Below are 20,114 nucleotides of genomic sequence, written 5' to 3' on the forward strand. Positions count from 1 at the left end.
CCAGGCCCCTCCACCCTCCGCTGGGCTTCTTGTCCCTTTTCTCCTCCCCTCCCCCCACAGGTCATCCACTTGGCCCGCCATCCATCCAAGGGGGTACCGGTGGGCGGGGTGGGAAGTGCCACTGTGTCGGGCCAGCACTGCAAAGGGCATGCGGAGAGAAGGCCACGTCCCTGCTGGGGGGTCCACGTGACCATCTCCCTTCTCCTGCTCTCCTGACGGCCGTCTTCCACTGGCCAACATGCGTGGGTGGCGCAGCTGACGGGATCCGGGCCCAGTTAGCCCGTCCACACACGCTCCCCATTGGTCATCTGTACACGGGAGGACAGACAGTTTTGAGCAAAAGAATTTGTTCTAGGTCTTCTAGGTCTGCAGCTAGGAGGGCAGACCCCGTCCTGTGGGAAACAGGCGCCGGGCATTTCCCCACCAGCCTCACTGGGGACCTCGTCGGGAGACCTGCCGCCTATCCATTGGCCCATCTTTTGCATCTGGCTCTGTCTCCCCACTGTCTCCTCCAATTAAGTTTTGCAAACATGTTCCGTGGGCCATGGACATATGCAATGCCAATTTGCAAAGACCAGTAACCTCCAAATGCCCTTGAGGCAGCTTCCCGGAGCAAAAGCAGCAGAAAGTTCCCCAACACCAACTCAAGGAGAGAACGGCCGCTAGAGAGAACCTTGGAGCTAGGCAGGCAATGTCCTGTTGTGAGTGTGGGGCGTTCAGCAGGTGGACGCCAGGGACGCCTGCCATCCTCCCATCTGTGCAATCATGGTGTAGTCCTGAGGCAGGGCTTGTCGACACTCCACACCGCCAGCCCCCCGGTGTTCCACCTGTGGACACCCCACACCGCCGGCCCCCCGGTGTTCTACTGGGCCGCCACATCAGTGGGAAAACGTTTATGACCATCTGACCCTAAATCCCAACTCCGTCCAACATGTGGGGACAGGAACTGGAGTCCCCATGAGTGCAGCCAGGAAAGTCAAGAGAGGGCACACCTGCTGTGTGTGAGACCTAAGCCAAGGGGTCTCAGGCCAGGCTGCTCCCGGCTCTCGCTGATCTGTGTCTAACAGCTTTGTTGAGGGATAGCTGACGTACGATAAACTGTGTGTAATCAAAGTTACAATTTAGTGAGTTTGGACGTCTGTGCGCACTTGTGAAACCATCACCACAGTCAGGAAAGTGAGCACAGCCTCCCTCCCCCACTAGGACCACCTAGAAGCCAATCCTGACCGATTCTTGAACGGTGTGTGTGTTAACCTAGTTGCTTGTTTTCGTTTTACTTTCAGAACTTTATAAAGACACAGCGATCAGTTGACTGGAAAGGAACCGTGCATGGTTTGCAAAGCGGTCCGCCTCACTATGTGTCTTTGACTCTGTCCTCAGGGATCGGGATGTGCCTCACCAGGAGTGGCTGCCCCAAGTTCATCTACAGCCCCTTCTTATCAGCCCGGTGTATCCTCTGGTGGCCCACACGGGCCGGACTGTCCCCCAGTGGGTCCTGCGTACCCATTGCGAGCCAGGCACGGCTAGCAAGGGTCGGAGTGCATGTGGGGGATTGGACACAAACACAGGGGGAGCAGTGTCCCTGGGACACAGCTTGGGAGGGGCCGGCCTGGGAGGAGGGGTGGCTGGAGGGGATGGAAGGAGGTGGGGCTGTGGACAGAACGTGAGACACATAGGGTATCGGTATACTGTCGCACGCATGCTGACTGAACAAGTGGCGTCTTTCTGGCCCTGTATTTGGTGTCGGGAGGCCCAGAAGAAGCGGGAGCACCCCCGTGGCTCAGAGCCTGCAGGGGAAGAAGCAGACACACAGGAGCACTGGTGGCCCAAGACTTCAGTTAGCTGAGCACAGCCCGGGCGCCGGAGGGAGCTGTCCTTAAACCAGCAGTGTGTCCTCTGTGTCTCTTCCACGTCAGACCCTGGCGTTGCCCCAGCAAGCTCCCTGCAGTGATGTCGGCCACCCCCAGGCTTCTCCCGGTCCTTGCCGGTGGCACCGGCTCTGATCCCCCTGGTTGACTACTCTCCCATCACACCACGTTGTCCCCTGACCCCTGACATAACCGTTAGCAAACACTAGAACTCCTAGCTCCAGTGTGGGCAGGTCTGTGCCCACGGCTACAGTTAATCTTCACTCCCTAGGGCCTCCCACGCTGGGGACCGAGAATAAGCCTGCGTACACGGAGAACACTGAGGCTTAGTGAAGTCCAGAACATGTCAAGGTCACCCAGCTGGGAGGTAGCAGAGATTGAGCCTGGTGGTCTGGTTCCAAAGCCTGCTCTGTCCTCCCGCCCGGAGGAGTGACTGCCGACTTCCTGTCCGGAGCAGTGGCCGCGCTGTCCTCCCGCCCAGAGCAGTGGCCGCCAACTTGAGTTGAGCAACATGCCCAGGAACCCCGTCCATAGGCAGGGGCAGGGACAGGCACTAGGAGACACATGAAGAGACTGGCTGTAGGCACTTGGCTGGCGGGGTGTCTGGATGGCCGGGAGTCAGCAGTCCCGAGGGCAGGCTGTGAGGCAGCTGTCGGGGCCCCCTGGCCTGAGGACAGCCTCTGACTCTGCAGATGTGTCTCCCGTCTACTCTGTCCCTGGAGAACTCGGCAGACACGATTGTCCCCGCTGCTCACTGTCCTCACTGACACTTGCTATGGTCAGTCTGATTTTCACTGTCCTTGCATGGGTGTGATGGTATCTCATTGTGGTTTTAATTTGGATTTTCCTGAAAGTTACACTGTTGAGCACCCTTTCTGGTTCTTCTTGGCCATCAGCAAATCTTCTGTGAAATATTCATTTTTGAATAGACTGTCTTTTTATTGCTGATGTGTAGGAATTCAGTATGTATATTGCACATCTTAACTTCCAGGCTGTGGCTTTCCATTTTCTTTTTTATTAAAATTGATCTTAATATTTATTTGTTTACTTATTTTTTGGAGAGACACAGTACAAGTGGGGGAGGGGCAGAGAGAGAGGGAGACACAGAATCTGAAGCAGGCTTCAGGCTCTGAGCTGTCAGCACAGAGCCTGACGCGGGGCTAGAACTCACAGACCGTGACATCATGACCTGAATCAAAGCTGGACGCCCAACTGACTGAGCCACCCAGGCGCCCCATTGCCTTTCCATTTTCTTAATGATCATGAGATAAATGTCACATTTGTATAAAGTCCCATTGAATCCTTTTAAATGGTAAGTGCATTTTGTGTTCTACCCTAAGATGCATATTTTCTACATTTTTCCCCAGAAACTTTATAGTTTAAGGCTATGATCCATCTCAAATGTCTACATTCCCCTTTTAATTCTAACAGTTTATTTGCACATTACTTTGGATTTTCTATGGAAACAATCATATCATCTGTCAATAATCAAGTTTTTCCTCTCTTCATACTTTTTGTTTTTCTTACCTTATAACACTGGGTAGATTCTCCAATACAATGTTGAATAGAATAGCATGTTTGAAGATTTTAATACGCCTTTCTTATATCTGATAGAAAAAGCAGACCGGAAATTGGTAACAAATATGACCTAACTGACGTATAGAACATTACATAATACACGCAGAATACGTTCTTTTCAAGTGCTCATGGAGCATTTACCAAAATAGACTATACGCTGAGCCATGAAGCAAGTCTACACGCTTGAAAACACTGAAATTATATAGATTATATGTTTAGACCACAGGGGAGTTAAGCCTTAGTCATAATGAAAAGAAAACCAAAAAGTCAATGTTTAAAAATTAAACCGAAGTTTTCTAAATATACTAAGGGTCAAAGAAGGAATCTCAGTGGAAATTCGCAACCTTTTCCATATCAGGGCTCACAGAAAATGGCAATACATCTGTGAGGAACACTGGAATGAGCTAGAAGGATTGGAGCCTTAAATCAGAGTTCCGCCTGACCCAGCCCCGCCGGGCGCATTGCCCTGTGGTCCCCCCCACATGCCCTTTCTGGCGGCCCCAAGCTACAAGTGTCAACACCACCATTTGGAAATGGGAAACTCCAATCCGTACTGCTAGTTATGACGGGACTACTCCATTGTCCTCATAGGTCCCCGAACACAATTTCTGAGTGAAATATGACACAATAGTAGCTTTGTGATTGTCCTTAAGTTTTTGAAAGTAAGCTTGTGAGCCATCTATTAGAAATGTTGATTCAATATGTTTTCATTCTTCTGGGGAAAAAAAAATAGACCCAAATAATTATTATGACTTACTGAGCACCTGCTCTTGCCAGACATCCCAGTGCCTTTTTGTAGAGTTCCCCCTTTTAAATGTTTATTTATTTTGAGAAGGAAAGGGGGGGAGCAGAGGGAGAGAGAGAGAGAATCCCAAGTTGGCCCCATGCTCAGCGCAGAGCCCAATGCGGGGATCCATCCCACCACCTGGGACCATGACCCGAGCCGAAATCAAGAGACACTTCACCGACTGAGCCACGCTGGCACCCCAAGGTCTCCCTTTAAGCTTCTGAGCTGTGATGTAGATATTATTAGTCATGTTTTTATATGGTTAGAGACTGTGTAAGTCACAGGATTTTCTCAGTGTCAGAAACCAGAATAGCATCCCCCAGATGGACTCCAAATCCTTTGTTTATTCTATACCTGCTACTATTTCCCTCTTACTGCGGGCCTTCTTGATCCGGAAACATAACAAGCGTCAGGATTTTCTTGCTGTGTGGCAAACTAGAACTAATTCAGCTCATCTTTTAACGTCTGTTCACCATGACCAATAAGGTAATTGTCTGGGTAGAAGACCTTTGAGTAAGGTCCTGAAAGAACCCTAGGAATACAGACATTATAATATTTTTCTGTTATTAATTCACTGACAGGAAATATGTTTTTTCATTGATTCAGGCGCCAGTATCTTCAGAGCATGCAGTAAGACAGGTCTGAAATAGGATTTAAAAATAGCTCAGCCTATTCTACAAAATGAGCAAATGCTAATAATAAATATCGCTAGGGGCGCCTGGGTGGCTCAGTGGGTTAAGCTTCCGACTTCAGCTCAGGTCACGATCTCACAGTTCGTGGGTTCGAGCCCCACGTCAGGCTCTGTGCTGACAGCTCGGAGCCTGGAGCCTGCTTCGGATTCTGTGTCTCCCTCTCTCCCTGCCCTCTCCCGCTCACACCCTAGCCTGTCTCTCTCTCAAATATAAAGAAACATTAAAACAGTAAATATTGCTAAAATATTGCCTGACCTACTATTGTTTACTTCCTAATCACCACAGTCTCTGTGTATTAGGACCGTGATTTACATTAGTCAAAACTGTCAGCGAATGAACTTACACAGAGCAGCCAAGCTGTAGGGGCACTTAATGTTTCAATTAATTACGACAATTAGCTGCTTGGTTTTATTCTCTAAGCCAAGTGAGTGGGGCCAGAGATCTCTGAGATGTCTGGCAGCTGTAAAATCCCGGCCTTAAATCGCTTCTGGGGTTCAGAGATTTGGGCAGGAGAGGGGAGAAGCCCACGTCTTGGAAAAACAAGAACACCCGTGCTACCTGTGAGGCCCGTGTACCAGGGAACATCCTCCAGCCGTGAGTTCGGTTTCTTCGTAGTCTGGTTAAAGACACCTGGGTCCCCAGTCCCTCCCTTCAGTGGTCACGGTAACAATAGTGCGTTTCTTTGTAAATCATGAAACAGGCGCCGCTGGTTAACAAGTCCAACAGCACGGGGGCGACCTTCCCGTCCAGGCTGGACGCTCCCCTGCGGAACCCAGCGTGCCCCGGTTTTCCACCACAGATGGACTCAAAGTCTGCGAAGGCTGGAAAGCCTAGGACGCGCTCCGCATTGGGGGGCGGAAGCAGAAGGCGCGCTTGTGTCTCTCAGAGCACTACTCCTTGCCTCTGAAAATTGGCTGGGAAACGTGTGAACTCGCTGCATTTCCTAAGGCCCAAGCCCTGGCGGGTCTGAGAGCAGCTGACCTCCTGAGGGGCCAGGACCGGCCTGCAGGCTGGACCAGTACTGGAAGGAAGGGGTGGTGCTCTGGGGGGTGGTCTGTGGCCCAGGGGCCCTGCCCAGGCACAGCCCAAGGGTCCTCAAGAAGGACAGGTGTCTGTATGGGGGGGGGGGGGGGGGTCCTGCCCCCGCCCACGCGTGCACAGCCCAAGGGTCCTCGTGAAGGGCCAGGTGATTTGAGGGGTCCTGCCCACGACCCGACCCACTTGTGCACTATGGGTGCTTGGGGGAGGACAAGTGTCTGGGGCGGGGTGGGAGTGGGCGGAAGGGGGATTCCTTCCCCCGCGTGCACAGCCCAAGAGTCCTCGGGGAAGCGTCGGGTGTCGGGGGGGGGGGGGGGGGGGGGTAGGGGGTAGGGGTCTTACCCACGACCCCGCCCACGCGTGCACAGTCTATGGGTGCTTGGGGAAAGGCCTGTATCTGGGGCAGGGTGGGAGTGGGGGGGTGGTCCTGCCCCCACCCACGCGTGCACAGTCTAAGGGTCCTCGGGAAGGGCTGACGTTTGGAGGGGGCGTCCCCATGCCTCCCCCCGCCCACGCGTGCACAGTCTAAGGGTCCTCGGGAAGGGCTGGCGTTTGCAGGGGGCGTCCCCATGCCCCCCGCCCACATGTGCACAGTCTAACCGTCCTCAGGAAGGGCCGGGAGTCTGGGGGACCGTGCCCCCGCCCCCCGCCCACGCGTGCGCAGCCTGGCGGGGCGTTGGGCCTAGGAGGGGCCGCGGGCGGCCACGTGGCCCCGCAGGAATGCGCGGGCGTGTGGGCGGAGCGTGGCCGAGGACGGGCAGGAGTAGAATCCAATGGGCTCCCGGCACCGTCGAAGCCGCCCAGTCAGACCGTGGGGGTGGAGCTGCCTCCCTGTGGGCGGGGCCAGGGCGCATCCCAGGGCGGCAGCAGCGGGGCAGGGTGAGGGGCGCTCGGAGGGCCGGCTGGCGGTGGTCCCGCCTGGGTGAGTGCAAGCTAGAGGGCCAGGGTACTTGGGGGGTGAGTTCGGGCCGGGACGTGAGGATCCCTGGGGGACGGTGCAGACCCAGGGGCAGGGTCCGGGGGTCTGTGGGGGGGGGGCAGGGATGACTGGCGGTCGCAAGGAGTCTGGGGTCCTGTGGGGAGAGGCGGGGGTTCCGGTGGGGAGGGCGCGGGCCCAGGAATGGGAGGCTGGGGTCCTTGAAGGGCGCGTCCAGCGAGTTAATCGCGGGTCTCGGACGAGTTTGCTTTTTCCTTTGAAAGTCTCTCTTCCGTCCAGTGCCCCCTAAACTCGCTAAATCCCACAGATCCGTGAACTCTGGGCTGCCCGCCCACCCGGAGTTTTACGGGAGGTGCAGACCCCTGGTGGTGGGGGCCTTGTTCCCCAGGAACAGTGCAGGTAACGGACAGCACGCAGCCCCCAGCTTCAGTGGGGTGCGCGCTGTGCCCTCTCCCCAGCACACAGTGCAAGTAATGGACCACGGGCAACACCCAGCTTCTGCGGGATGGTTCCTGGCACCCCGAGCACCACTGTGGAGCTAACCAGCCCATGAGCACCCCCTCTCCTCCGCCCCCCCCCCGCCCCCCGCCCTGAACAACTTCGGGGTGTGCCCTTCCCCCTGGGCACAGACAGTGGACCTAAAGGACTGAACGCAGCCTCCCAACTTTAGTGGGGTGCCCCTGTGCCCTCAGCCCAGCACACAGTGCAGGTAACAGGCCCATGAGCAGCCACCCAACTTCAGACGAGTGTCCTGTCTCCTCTGAGCACAGACATCAAGGAGTGGTTCATATGCAACCCCCCCAACTGCAGAGGGGTGTCCCCTGCACCCTTGAGCACCCACAGTGCAGGTGATGCACCGTGAGCAGCACCCCACCCAGTGGGGTGTCCCCTGTCCCCTGGCACAGACAATACAGCTCATGTGTAAGGGGGTCCATGAGCAGCCCCCAGCTTCAGGGTGTCACCTGTCACTCCTGGGTACAGACAGTGCAGGTAACAGACCACGAGTGGCCGCCAAGTTGGGTGGAATTTCTCCTGTTACCCCGCGCACAGATGTGGAGGGAGCAAGCCCACGAGCAGCCCCCCAGCTTCGGCAGGGTGCCTGGGGTCCTCCCCCGTGGGATAGTGGTAATGGGCTGTCAGGATTGTGTGGGAGGGTCCTCCGGGCAGGGGCCTGGAGGCTGGAGTCAACCAGACCCCACTCAAGTCACGGGAGGAACTGAGGTGTTTATCTGGAACAGTAATTTCCCTTTTCCTGTAAAGACAAAGTCATTGGTCTGCTTCAGGATGAACGTAATTACATCTTGGAAGCAAGTATGTGTCCCCGTTCTCTCAGAGTATCACGGCTCCAGAGACTGAAGCAGGGGTGCAGGCCATACTCAGGAGGCACCGACTCACCCCCAGCTGGCGACACTTCGCCTCTGTGAGACCCTCAGTTTTGAGCATCAACATCTGGGCAAACGATGCATCCGTGTTCAGAGAAAGCAGCAGATTGGCGCAATGCAGTATTCATGTCAGTGACTCACTTTTGCTAGAGGTGAAACTTCTCATTAACTCCAAACCTCGCGGGCTGTTCTTTCCTCTCTGGTTGAGCCGCAAAGTGCAACCTAAGAAGCTGTCAGTGTGCGGTTTTGGTGCAGGCGTGCCTGAGTGCCCCGCCAGGTGGAACATTGCAGGGGTGAGGTTTTCACTGTTCACTTACTGTTCACTAAATCTATTTCGCATATCTGTTTCGTAGGAAGTAACTTTTATTAGAAAGGAAAGATAAGATTTGGTGTTTGTGTTTTTGAAATATAATTTGCTCCACAACTAACAGTGTTTATTTGATTGGCCCTAGCATATGACTGAGTGGCTAACGTCTACGGTTAGGGACGGGGGCCGTTTGTAGTCAGATACAGAATTTCCTGGTTCCTTGTCATTTGTCTAAGGTGCTGTGTCATAACTGATTAACCTTCCACCAGGGGTTACAATTAGGGAAGAGGGAAATTGAGAGTTATTTAAAATAGCTTTTTACCTTTAAAAATGTTTTTTTTTTTGTTTGTTTTTTTTAATGTCTATTCTTGAGAGAGAGAGAGAGAGAGAGAGAGCTGGGAAAGGGCAGAGAGAGAAGGAGACAGAATCTGAAGCAGGCTCCAGGCTCTGAGCTGTCAGCACAGAGCCAGATAGTTGCGGGGCTCGAACCCACGAACTGCGAGATCATGACCTGAGCTGAAGTCGGACGCTTAACCGACTGAGCCACCCAGGCGCCCCATTTTTTACCTTTTACCTTTCTACTTTTACTAAATTTATCATCTCAATATTTTGATCTGCTGTGTTTTCTATGTAGTTTCTTTGCAGTGAAGGTAAGAGGAAAGTCTTTGGGAATTCTGGATAGAGGCAGGCCGGTTGCAGCAAGGGGCTTGATGGTCAGGAGCCCTGGGTTGAGGTCTGGAAGCGCTCACCTGACCCGGGGTGAGTCAGGTCATGCCACAGAGTTTCAAGTCTACTCACTTACAAAGTTGCAGGAACACAGTTTCTATGGAAAGGCTTTTTACACAGAAAATGGTCTGCAGAGTGAAATGAAAATGGGGGGATTTTGGCTGTATTGTTCCGTAAATAATAGTTTAAAAACCCGAGTTGTGGGATGTTGCTGTATTGCACAGGGTGTGGTAGAAAGGTCTCAGAGCGTGTTGGTGTTCAGCTGGTACGTTACTCCTAGTCTGCACGGGTAGAAGGGGAGTGGAGAGAAAGAAGACGGAAAGGGAGAGTAGGTGTGAAACTTCGATTAGGTGGGATCATAGCTTTCTCAACCAAGCCTCCTGCAAGTGTAATTTTGGAAGGCCGGGAGATCCTGGAGCTGTGCGGTAGGCACGGGAGCTCCAGGTCTGGGTGAGTCTGACCCGGGGTCCCAGATGAGAGCTGAGTGCATCTGCGGGAGGCTGTGGCGGGGCCTCGCCTGTGACAGGGACGGCCCTGGCTGACGGCAGGTGACAGACCCGGGACCTTCTCCGCCCCCAGCCTCCCTGACACACACACCTCACGCTTCTCACTGCCTGTTCGTGAATCTTCAAAGCTCCGATCGTGAAAAGGAATGGTTGTCAGAACCACAGGTACTCTTTTTCCCCTGCTTTTCTTTGAGTCACTGAAGCGATCTGTACCTGCTGGTAGGAGGGGCTGTGTGTGTTTTTATTTCATATTTTCACGTGAAAAAGATTTTTTGAAATATTGAATCTTTTGTAGTGTTCATGTTTTTCTCTCCCACGAACCGCCTTCCAGTATCAGAAATTGGTTACAGTAAAACACAGCCTCAGCTAAAACTGTGTGGGGTGGCCTCTGTGACAGGGAGACACAGAGAAGGGGGGTACATTGTGTAGGAGCCGGGGGGCGGTGGCGCATTGCACGTCCGGAGGGAATCGAGCGGCTCTTAGCTCTCCACGGGGGCTCCGAGGGGTCTGCTTACCTGCTGGCCCCTCCTAGACTCCGGAAGCTTGACCCAGTGACCGACCACTCACAAGTCCCAAACTGGAGAATTCATGAAGAAAGCAGAAGGAATGGGGGAGGGTGCCTGGGTATTCTGTACACGGACAACCTCGCGTAGCAAAGGATCTTCCAGGGTGAGGCGTGTCGGGGTCCCTGAGGATGTGGGCTTCGCTTTGTGGGCTGAGGGTGTGTCTTCATTCTTATCCGGGCCACGGCCACATGGTTTGGCTGTGGAGCTCCAGACCCTTTCGTGACAGTGCCGTGATCATCGTTACTATTTTAAGAAGGCAATGTAGACATTTCCTCTGAGATACAGATGTTATAAGGAAAGCCACGATGTCACATATATACGTGACCTCTGAACTTCTGGCTTCTCTCGTTAGTGTGGGTCATTAGGAGCTGCCCATGGGACGGGGCGCCTGGGTGCCTCAGTCTGTTAAGCCCCCAACTTCGGCTCAGGACGTGATTTCACGGTTCATGAGTTCGAGCCCCGCGTTAGGCTCTGTGCTGACAGCTCAGAGCCTGGAGCCTGCTTCGGATTCTGTGTCTCCCTCTTTCTCTGCCCCCTACGCACTCACTCTCTGTCTCTGTCTCAAAAATAAATAAAAACAAAAACATTAGGGTGCCTGGGTGGCTCAGTCGGTTAAGCATCTGAGATCATCAGGTCATGATCTCAGGGTCATGGGTTCGAGCCCCACGTCGGGCTCTGTGCTGACAGCTCAGAGCCTGGAGCCTGCTTCGGATTCTGTGTCTCCCTCTCTCTCTCTCTGTCTCCCTCCCCCTCTTGTGCTCTGTCTGTCTCTCTCTCAAAAATAAATAAACGTTGAAGTGAGAAGTGCTGCCCGTGTGAGAAAGGCCCGGGCATTACATCTTGACACAAGCGTGCTGGGCACACTGAGGGTTTCATTCTGTTATTCTCATTTCTCTGAGCGGAGAAGAGAGCAGCGACTTGCGCTTGGTTCCTGGCTTTAAGGACCGGGAGGCAAGTGCATTGGAAGAGGTGTTGATGCTGACGTGGTCCTCCGTGGCCAGCGGGCGAAGTTTGAAGCCAGGGCTTGGAAGGGCTGTGTCAGGAGGGCTGTCGTCCGAGTTTGCAGCACAGCCGTCGTTGTTGGCTGCTCTGCCTTTTTAACAGCGGCTGGGAAGTGACTTGAACCCCGAGGGCGTTTGCTGAGCCGTCTGGATGGGAGGCCTGCACGGGCCAGTGTAGACACAGCCCGGGGAGTCCCGGAGAGCAGGAGGATCGCGCTCCCGAGGCTGGCGCTGAGCTCCAGCGGAAAGAATCCCGCGTGTCTTTTCGTCACTTGTGCCAGCAGGTCTGGGCCTGCGGGCCGGGTGGATCGGGCGGCCGGGAGGCTGTGGGCCGTCACTGGCCTCGTCCCAAGGACAGGGACTGGGCTCCGCCCCCCACGGCCCTGTGCTGCAGCAGTGATAAGACCGCTCTGGAGCCTGGACTCGGCGGGACGGGGGGCAGCGGCCCAGTCGCGGGGGGTGGGGCGGGGCGGGGGCTTACTCGTGCCCCGCGTGCCACCTGCCTCCCGGGAGCTGCGGGAATGTCGTGGGCATGTTCGGGGAGTCTGGCGGCACAAGCGTTTCTGACGGGGCCACGCTGGGGCGTCCTGTCCACCACTACTGTGCTGCGGGGAGGGGGTCACTTGTCATTTGCAGCTGAGATCCCGTTCCCGCCGCCAGGTTCCTAGGACCGCAGGGGCCAGCGGCCTCCGTGAGGGCCTCGGTCCGGGCCTGATGTGTGAGAGTGAGGCAGAGCCCGGGCGGTCTGCTGTCCCTCCTGCGCACTGTGCGACTTACCAGGAGGGAGTGACAGGTGTCCCATTCTGCCCGGCCGCAGGGGTGTGCGGGAACCGGGCACAGGTGTTCGCGGCAGCGAGGAGATGGCCCTGTTAGGCAGGACCCAGCCAGAGGGAGATGTGCAGCCCGGGACGGGTCCCTGCTCAGCGTTCTGGATGGAACAGGAAGTGCACGCGCTCACCTGTAACCGAGGCGGCTGTGGCTTCACACGCAGGTGTGTTCCTAGTAAGGCCCATTCTCCTGATGGTGCTCCGGGGCGCAGTTGGCCGGCCAGCCTGCTCTCTGGCTCTGCGCTGCGGAAGGGCCCCAGGCACCTTTTCCCCCCGGGCTTCGCACCAGGAATCAAATGGGTTCAACTACTAAGCTGACATGATAGGCCTGCTGAAATGGACTAGAGACTATGATAAATGCTCTGGAAGAGTAAAGGTGGAGGCAGGGCTGGGGGTGTGAAGGTGAGGAGAGGGTGATGCTGTTCACACGGGAGCAGGTAGGACCGCTAGGAGGGCGATACTTGAGTAAAGATCTAAAGAAGGTGAGTGATAAGGCAACGAGACCTTTCCAAGCAGAAGGAATCGCACGTGCAAAGGTCCTGAGGCAGGAGCGTACCAGGCATGTCCAGGAACAGCAAGACGGCCCGTGGCTGCGGAAGACAGAGGTAGGACTTGGCCTCAGGGAAGTGACAGAGGGTGACAGAAAGCCATGGCAGGGCTGTGACCACACGTGACCCCTGTTTAACTGGGCCATCCTGGCTGCAGTCTTGGAAACAGTTTACAGAGGGTTGAGGATGGGGAAGGGAGATCACTTGTGAGGCTTTTCCAGTAACTCAGGCAAGAGACAGGAGTCAGTGTGGGCCAGACAGGTGGCCTTGGAGGGAGTGGTTGGTCGTATTCCGGTAATGATTTCAAGACGGAAGTGCCCCGATTCCCAACGGGTTAGATGCTGGGAACAGGAGAAAGGGGGATCGGGGTAACTCCCAGCTGTTGAAGTTCTGTCCTGAGCGAGGGCAAGAAGGACATTTCTGGGGGTGGGAGTGCTCACAATTCGATATGCTGAGCAAGGTGCCTCCCGCTGGGGCCGGCGATGTCTCTGGGGGAACATTTTGCATACCCCCGTGGCAACTTTCAGATACGAGCGTCTCCTGCTTTCTGAAAGGTCACGCTAAGCCACTTGGCTTCTTGGAAAGACCCACGTTAGGACCTGGTTTCCCTCGCCCAAAGAGCCCGAGGAGGATTTCGCTTCTGTGAAAACAGTCGATCCGTGAAAATAGACGTGTGTCCTCCAGCCAGAGGGGCACAGCCCGGCTCTGTCCTAGGGACGCTCTGCGTGCAGCCGCCTGTCCCCATCTGTGCCTTCTCCATTTATTTCGGGCGTCTGTTAGCGGCATGTGTCCCTGTGGCCCAAGAAAAACCTGAGAGAATAATTTTTGGGGTCTGTTCACGGTCACAGATTTTCCCATAGAAATGAATGATGATTCCTTCTATCTCTGCTCTGAGGGATTTCGTCGGAACACTGTACTTTTGGACAGCGGGGGGCCCGCGTGCCATAGTGTGCTCTTAGCGCTAGTGTCCCTGCCTATGGAACGTTCCAGGACCGACTGATCTTGTCGGTGGGATCTTGGATCTCTCACACCCTCCCCTCACTTCTCCCACCCCCACCCCTGCGTCCGGCAACCACCAATCCGTTCTTTGTACTTATGAGCTCGTTTTCAGTCCACGTAAGACGAGGTCACTTGATACTTGTCTCTGTCCGTTTGTTTCAGCCAATGTGACGCGGCCAGCCGGTCCGTGTCGCTGCGGAGAGCAGAACCTCTGTCCCCACGGCAGGGTAGTAGTCCGCGTGGCGTGGTGTGTATCACACCGTAGTTTCTTCCCGTTCTTCCTTCCGTGGACACTTCGGTGGCTTACACGCGTCTTAGGATGACTGTCCAGAAGTGGGATTGCCGAACCGTGGGCGAGTTCTAGGGTTAATGTTTCGAGGAACCTGCGTGCCTTCTCCAGGGCCCCTTTCTCCACATCCTTGTCAGCGCTCCTTACCTTTTGTCTTTTTGATTTTAGCGGTTCTGACAGGCAGGAGGCTATCTCTCAATGTGCTTTTGATTTGCATTTCCCTGATGGTCCCTGATGGTGAGAGCACCTTTCCATGTGCCTTTGTGCCACCTGTATGTTTTCTTTGGAAAGATATCTTTTCAGATCCTCTGCCCGGTTTTTAAAAAATGTATATTTATTTATTTTTAAGAAAGAAGGTACAAGTGGGGGAGGGGCAGAGAGAGAGGGAGACACAGAATCCGAAGCAGGTTCCAGGCTCTGAGCTGTCGGCACAGAGCCCGACGCGGGGCTCAAACCCATGAACCAGGAGATATGACCTGAGCTGAAATTGTATGCTCAACCAACTGAACCACCCAGGCGCCCCTCTCCCTCACTTTTTTTAAATGTTTATTTATTTTTGAGAGAGACAGAGAGACAGAGAGACAGAGACTGAATGGGGGAGGGGCAGAGAGAGAGGGAGACACAGAATCTGAAGCAGGTTCCAGGCTCCGAGCTGTCAGCACAGAGTCCGATGTGGGGCTCGAACCGACGAACCGTGAGATCCTGACCCGAGCCGAAGTCGGACACTTAACTGACCGAGCCACCCGGGCGCCCATTTTCTTGATTTTTCTGGTAACTTGTTACTTTGTGTAGAAGTACAGCCGATTCGTGCGTACTTTGATTTTGTGTCCTTCAGCTTTGCTGAATTTGTTTCTAACAGTCTTTTGGTGCGGTCTCTGGGGTTTTCTATGGACAGCGTCACGCTGTCTGCGGAGAGTATCAGTTTTGCCTCTGCCTTCCCAGTGTGGATGCCTCTTGTCTCTTTTCTTGCCTCATTGCTGAGCCTGGGACTTGCAGCACCGTGATGAAGAAAGGTGGTGATCCCTGTCTTGTTCCTGATCTTAGAGGAGACGCTTTCTGCTTTCCTCACTGAGTGTGATGTCGGCTGTGTGCTTGTCACATGGGGCCTTTATTAGGTCGAAGTACGTTGTCTCTATACCCACTTGTTCAGGTTTTTTGTTTTGTTTTTTAAGTCATACACAGATGTCGAATTTTGTCAGATGGTTTTTCCGCACTGATGGTGATAACTCTGTGATCTTTGTCCTCCTTTTTGTTGGTAGGTGGTTCTCGTTGACTTGTCGATGTTGAGCCTGGCATTCCTGGGGTGAACTGCACTTGGTCACGGCGTTTGATCCTTTCAATGCGGCGTCCATTATGGTTCACCACTATGTCACTGAGGATTTTTACGTCTTTGTTCATCGGGACTGTAATTTTCCTTAATTATATTGTCTTTGTCTTGTTTTAGCATCAGGGTAATGCTGGCCTCCTAAAATGCAGTTGGAAGTGTTTCCCATTCCTCTGTTTTTCTTGAAGAGTATGGGGAAGGATTGGTATTAATTCTAACTTTAATGTTTGGTAGGTCTCGTCCGTGAAGCTGTCTGGCCCTGGATATTTGTTTGTTGGGAGGTTTTTGGTGATTGATTCTATCTCCTTACTAGCAACGGGTCTGTTCAGATTTTCTATTTCCTCCTGATTCAGTCTTTGTAAGTTGTTTGTAGGAATTTTCCATTCCTTGTAGGTTGTACAGTTTGTTGGCTTAAAATTGTTCGTACTAAGTTTCTTATGATCCTTTGTATTTCTTTGGTATCTGATGAAATGGCTCGTCTGCTGCGTGTGGTTTTATTTGAGTCCTCTCTGGTTTTTTTCCCCAGTAGGTCTGGTGAGAGGTTTGTCAGTTGTATCTTTTCAGAAACTCGTAGTTTCATTGATTTTTTTCTGTTGCTTTTTGTCCGATTTATTTCCATTCTGATCTTTGTTATTTTCTTCCTTGAGATGTAGAGTGGAGTGGTTCCTTTGAGATATTTCTTGTTTCTTTTTTATTTTTTATGTACAGAGAGACAGCATATATGAGTGGGAGAGCGGCGGAAAGAGAGGGAGAGTGGGATTGAGCCCCTCATCAGGCTCCACACTGAGCGGACAGCCTGGTTATGATACTCTCTCTGTCCCCCTCCCTCCTTCCCCATCTGCCCCTCTCCCCCACTCGTGTGTGTGCTCCCTCTCTCTCTCAAATTAAGAAAAAAAAAATGAAAAAAAGAGTCTTACTCGAGCTTCATGCCCAGCATGGAGCCCGACAGGGGACTCAATCTCACAACCTGATCTGAAATCAAGAGTTTCATGCTTAACTGACAGAACCACCCAGGCACCCCATTCTTGTTTCTTTGTTTTCTTTTTTTTTTAATGTTTATTTATTTTTGAGAGAGAGAGAGAGAGAGAAAGAGAGAGAGAAGGAGGGGAGTGGCAGAGAGAGAGAGGGAGACACAGAATCCGAAGCAGGCTCCAGGCTCCAAGCTGTCACAGAGTCTGATGCAGGGCTCGAACTCAAGAACCGTGAGATCATGACCTGAGCCGAGGTCGGACGCCCAACCGACCAAGCTCCCAGGAGCCCTCTTGTTTCTTAACATAGACATTTATGGCTACAGATTTCTGTCTCAGAGTAGCTTTGCTGCATTCCATAGATTTTGGAGTGTTGTGTTTCCGTTTTCGTTTGTCTCAAACGAAACAAGGTATTTTTTTTTTTTTTTTATTTCCTTTGGGTTTCTTGTTTGACTCACTGGTTGTTCACTAGGATGTCGTTCAGTCTCCACATATTTGTGTTTTTCCCCATTTTCCGGTGATTGGTTTCTAGTTTCATTCCAGTGTGATCACAAGAGACGTTTGATATGGTTTCAGTCTTGTTAAGTTTGTCGAGATTTGATTTGTCACCTAACACGCGATCTGTCCTGGAGAATGTGCTGTATGCACTTGAGAAGAGCGTGTATTCTGCTTCGGAAACGAATGCTCTGCATGTGAAGTCCGTCTTGTCTGATGTGCCGTGTGAGGCTGGGGTTTCCTGTTTGATTTTGTCTGGCCACCTGTCACACGTACTTTAAGACTTGGTGGGGTTGAAGGAGAAATGCCCACCACTTTGGGGGCGCCTTGTTGGCTCAGTGGTTAGGTGTCCGACTTCGGTTCAGATCATGATCTCGCGGTTCATGAGTTCGAGCCCCGCGTCGGGCTCTGTGCTGACAGCTCAGAGCCTGGAGCCTGCTTCACATTCTGTGTCTCCCTCTCTCTCTGCCCCTTCCCTGCTCATTCTGTGTCTCTCTCTGTCTCAAAAATAAACATAAAAAAAAAATTAAAAAAAAAAAAAACATTAAAAAAATTAAAAAAAAAAAAAAGAAGAAGAAATGGCCACGACTTTGGAGGGCTGCAGGCTAAGGAGTCTTCAGTTGCCTAATTAGCATCGTCTCATGGTCATGAACCTCTGCTCCTGCCCCGTGGTCTTGGAGATACCCTCCATCCACCTGGCCCTCCTCCCCGGTGCCCTGTGGACCCCGATACCTGAGTAACCTTCTAAAAAGGCCTCTCTGGCCACATCAGTTCCCTGCTCAAACACATCCGTGGATCCCCTCGGAGCCAAGCACGAGGCCCTGCCCTGGATGGGGGGGGTCCCCCTGCAGGTGGGGGGGCCTCCCTCCCCTCGTGCTGCCCTCCTCTGTCTTCCTCCGGGAAGCACTCTCTTCGCAGCCCTGCCTCAGCCGTGCTGGCAGAGTCCTAGCCTGCTCTCCTGCCTCCCTGCCCAGGACTGCAGTGTGGGCACAGTGATTGCGCCCTCTGGACACCCTCTCCTTCCTCTTCCCAGGGTCCACGGTGTGGCTCCGCTGGTGTTGGGTGTGTGGGCACCCCAGTACCCTGGGGGCCGTGTCCCGGGGGACGGAGCACGTTCACGGACTCCCCTCCCCACGTGTGTGAGGAAGGAGGCTTGCTGTGCCCTGGGGGGGATGGCTCTTATCCTGGGTCTGACCGATGTGATAACACTTCTCTGTGGGAGCATTCGATTACGCTTCCCGTAAGTAGCTCCCTTCCTGGGCGGCCCCCACCCCTTGGAGGCCCTGCACCCTGGGCACGGAGGTTGTCCTGCTGGGGGTGCAGCGCTCAGACTCTGGCCCGGGTCCCAGGTGACCCCCGTTCTGAGGCTGCCTGTCCTGGTCTCTGAGGATGATTCTTACAGTTGGAGTTCACTTTATGTATGAGACTTCTGGGCACGTGGGTCTTAGTGGAGGGGCTTGTGGTTTTACTCTGGGTCACGTTGTGAGCTGACCTTTTTCTGGGATGCTCTGCCCTGTCCTTGGGTCGGGCACAGTGTGGTGTGGGAAAGAACAGGGAGGCCTGGAGAGGCTGCGGAGGGCACCCGGCCCCAGAATTAATCAGAGAGAGCGGCGCCCCCGCTGGTGGGCTGATGGGGCACAGGGTGTGGGCTCCGGGAGGAGGGCTGGTGGGAGCACAGGGTGTGGGCTCTGGGAGCAGAGGCAGCTCTAGAGACCGTTCACTTCCATGAGCAACTTTCTGCTATTTTGTTTTCCGAGCTTGATATTTAAAGAAAGCGTTTCTCAAAGACTTGGGCTGATAAAGACAGATCTCACTTACTCCTCGGTAAGTCTTGATCATGTGAAGCAGTTGTGATTTTGTGCAGGTGAAGTTGAGGTTTAGAGAAAAGTCTGGATTGCTCTGACTCAGATGACCCGAGTCTGTGCATTCAGTGCAGACGGGCCTTCCAGAGCTTTCCGGGGGACGTGCGGTTGGATGGTGAGTCTCCTCTTGGTAAATTGACCATCAGAGGACAGGAGGACACAGCCATGTCACTGACATGGTCAGAGCCCGTGTGGACCCCACCCCCGGGGCAGGGGGTTCCCCTCGACCTGGGCCTCCAGCTGCCCACAGTGTGACCCACCAGGAGCTCCTGTGTCCCTTCCCCTCCTCTTCCTCCCTCTTCACAAAACCCCTTTCTGGAGTTTGTTCCTTACTAGTAGGTCCTAAATAAGGAAGTATTTCTCTACAAATGTGCACTTACGGCCTGGGCATCAGCCAAGGTTACGTGTGTTCCTTGTTCTGAGCCAGCGTTCAGCAGCCTGCGCCCTTCCAGAGGGAGCGTGCCTGGACAGGCTCCTGGATGTGTCCCACCCCGAGCCACACGCACTCCCTGCGGGGTGGGGTTGGACAAGGCTCCTTCCCTCCCCTTTCTCTCTCTAGGGGAGGGGGATGGTGTTTCCTCCTGGACTCCAGATTGGGGGCCTGGGCTGGGCTCAGAGAACAACAAACCAGAAGGTTGACATGCACATGAATTCATCTCAGCCATGGCAGAGGCCTTGGGTGGGGGGAGGCAGGGGTGCAGAAGTCCTTGGGTGGGGGAAGCAGGCAGGGGTGCAGAGATCCTGGGAGGGGGAAGGAGGCAGGGGTGCAGAGATCCTGGGAGGAGGAAGGAGGCAGGGGTGCAGAGATCCTGGGAGGGGGAAAGAGGCGGGGTACAGAGTTTCTGGGTGGGTGGAAGGAGGCAGGGGTGCAGAGGTCCTGGGTGGGTGGAAGGAGGCAGGGCTGCAGAGGTCCAGGGAGGGGGAAGGATGCAGGGGTGCAGAGGTCCTGGGTGGGTGGAAGGAGGCAAGGGTGCAGAGGTCCTGGGTGGGTGGAAGGAGGCAGGGCTGCAGAGGTCCTGGGTGGGTGGAAGGAGGCAGGGCTGCAGAGCTCCAGGAAGGGGGAAGGAGCAGGGGGGCAGAGGTCCTGGGAGGGGGAAGGAGGCAGGGATATAGAGACCTTGGGAGGGGGGAAGGAGGCAGGGGTGCACAGGTCCTGGGAGGGGGAAGGAGGCAGGGGTGCAGCGGTGCTGGGTGGGTGGAAGGAGGCAGGGGTGCAGAGGTCCTAGGAGGAGGGAAGGATGCAGGGGTGCAGAGGTCCTGGGTGGGTGGAAGGAGGCAAGGGTGCAGAGGTCCTGGGTGGGTGGAAGGAGGCAGGGCTGTAGAGGTCCAGGGAGGGGGAAGGAGCAGGGGTGCAGAGGTCCTGGGTGGGTGGAAGGAGGCAGGGCTGCAGAGCTCCAGGAAGGGGGAAGGAGCA

The 20,114-nt window shown here is 54.2% G+C and overlaps 1 protein-coding gene and 1 long non-coding RNA gene across 3 annotated transcripts in view; one reads left to right on the top strand and one right to left on the bottom strand.

The window, feature by feature from the left end:
- LOC122217314 lies at nt 1–6,202 on the bottom strand. Its single transcript, XR_006201400.1, has 3 exons — nt 5,484–6,202; nt 3,396–3,475; nt 1–308 (listed from the first exon to the last, which is right to left on the bottom strand). It is a non-coding gene; the product is annotated as an uncharacterized LOC122217314 (long non-coding RNA).
- Nucleotides 6,203–6,810: 608 nt separating this feature from the next.
- ARHGEF10 (Rho guanine nucleotide exchange factor 10) overlaps nt 6,811–20,114 on the top strand; it is a 105,233-nt gene continuing 91,929 nt past the window's right edge. Inside the window, exon 1 of one of the 2 annotated variants that reach the window (XM_042934148.1) lies at nt 6,811–6,885. The gene's annotated coding sequence lies outside the window, so the exon portion shown is untranslated. Of the gene's footprint in view, nt 6,886–18,516; nt 18,663–20,114 lie in introns of those variants that run through there. The other variant, XM_042934149.1, reaches the window with a different exon arrangement.

The sequence above is a fragment of the Panthera leo genome, chromosome B1 (assembly GCF_018350215.1).
Source record: "Panthera leo isolate Ple1 chromosome B1, P.leo_Ple1_pat1.1, whole genome shotgun sequence".
Lineage (NCBI taxonomy): Eukaryota > Metazoa > Chordata > Mammalia > Carnivora > Felidae > Panthera > Panthera leo.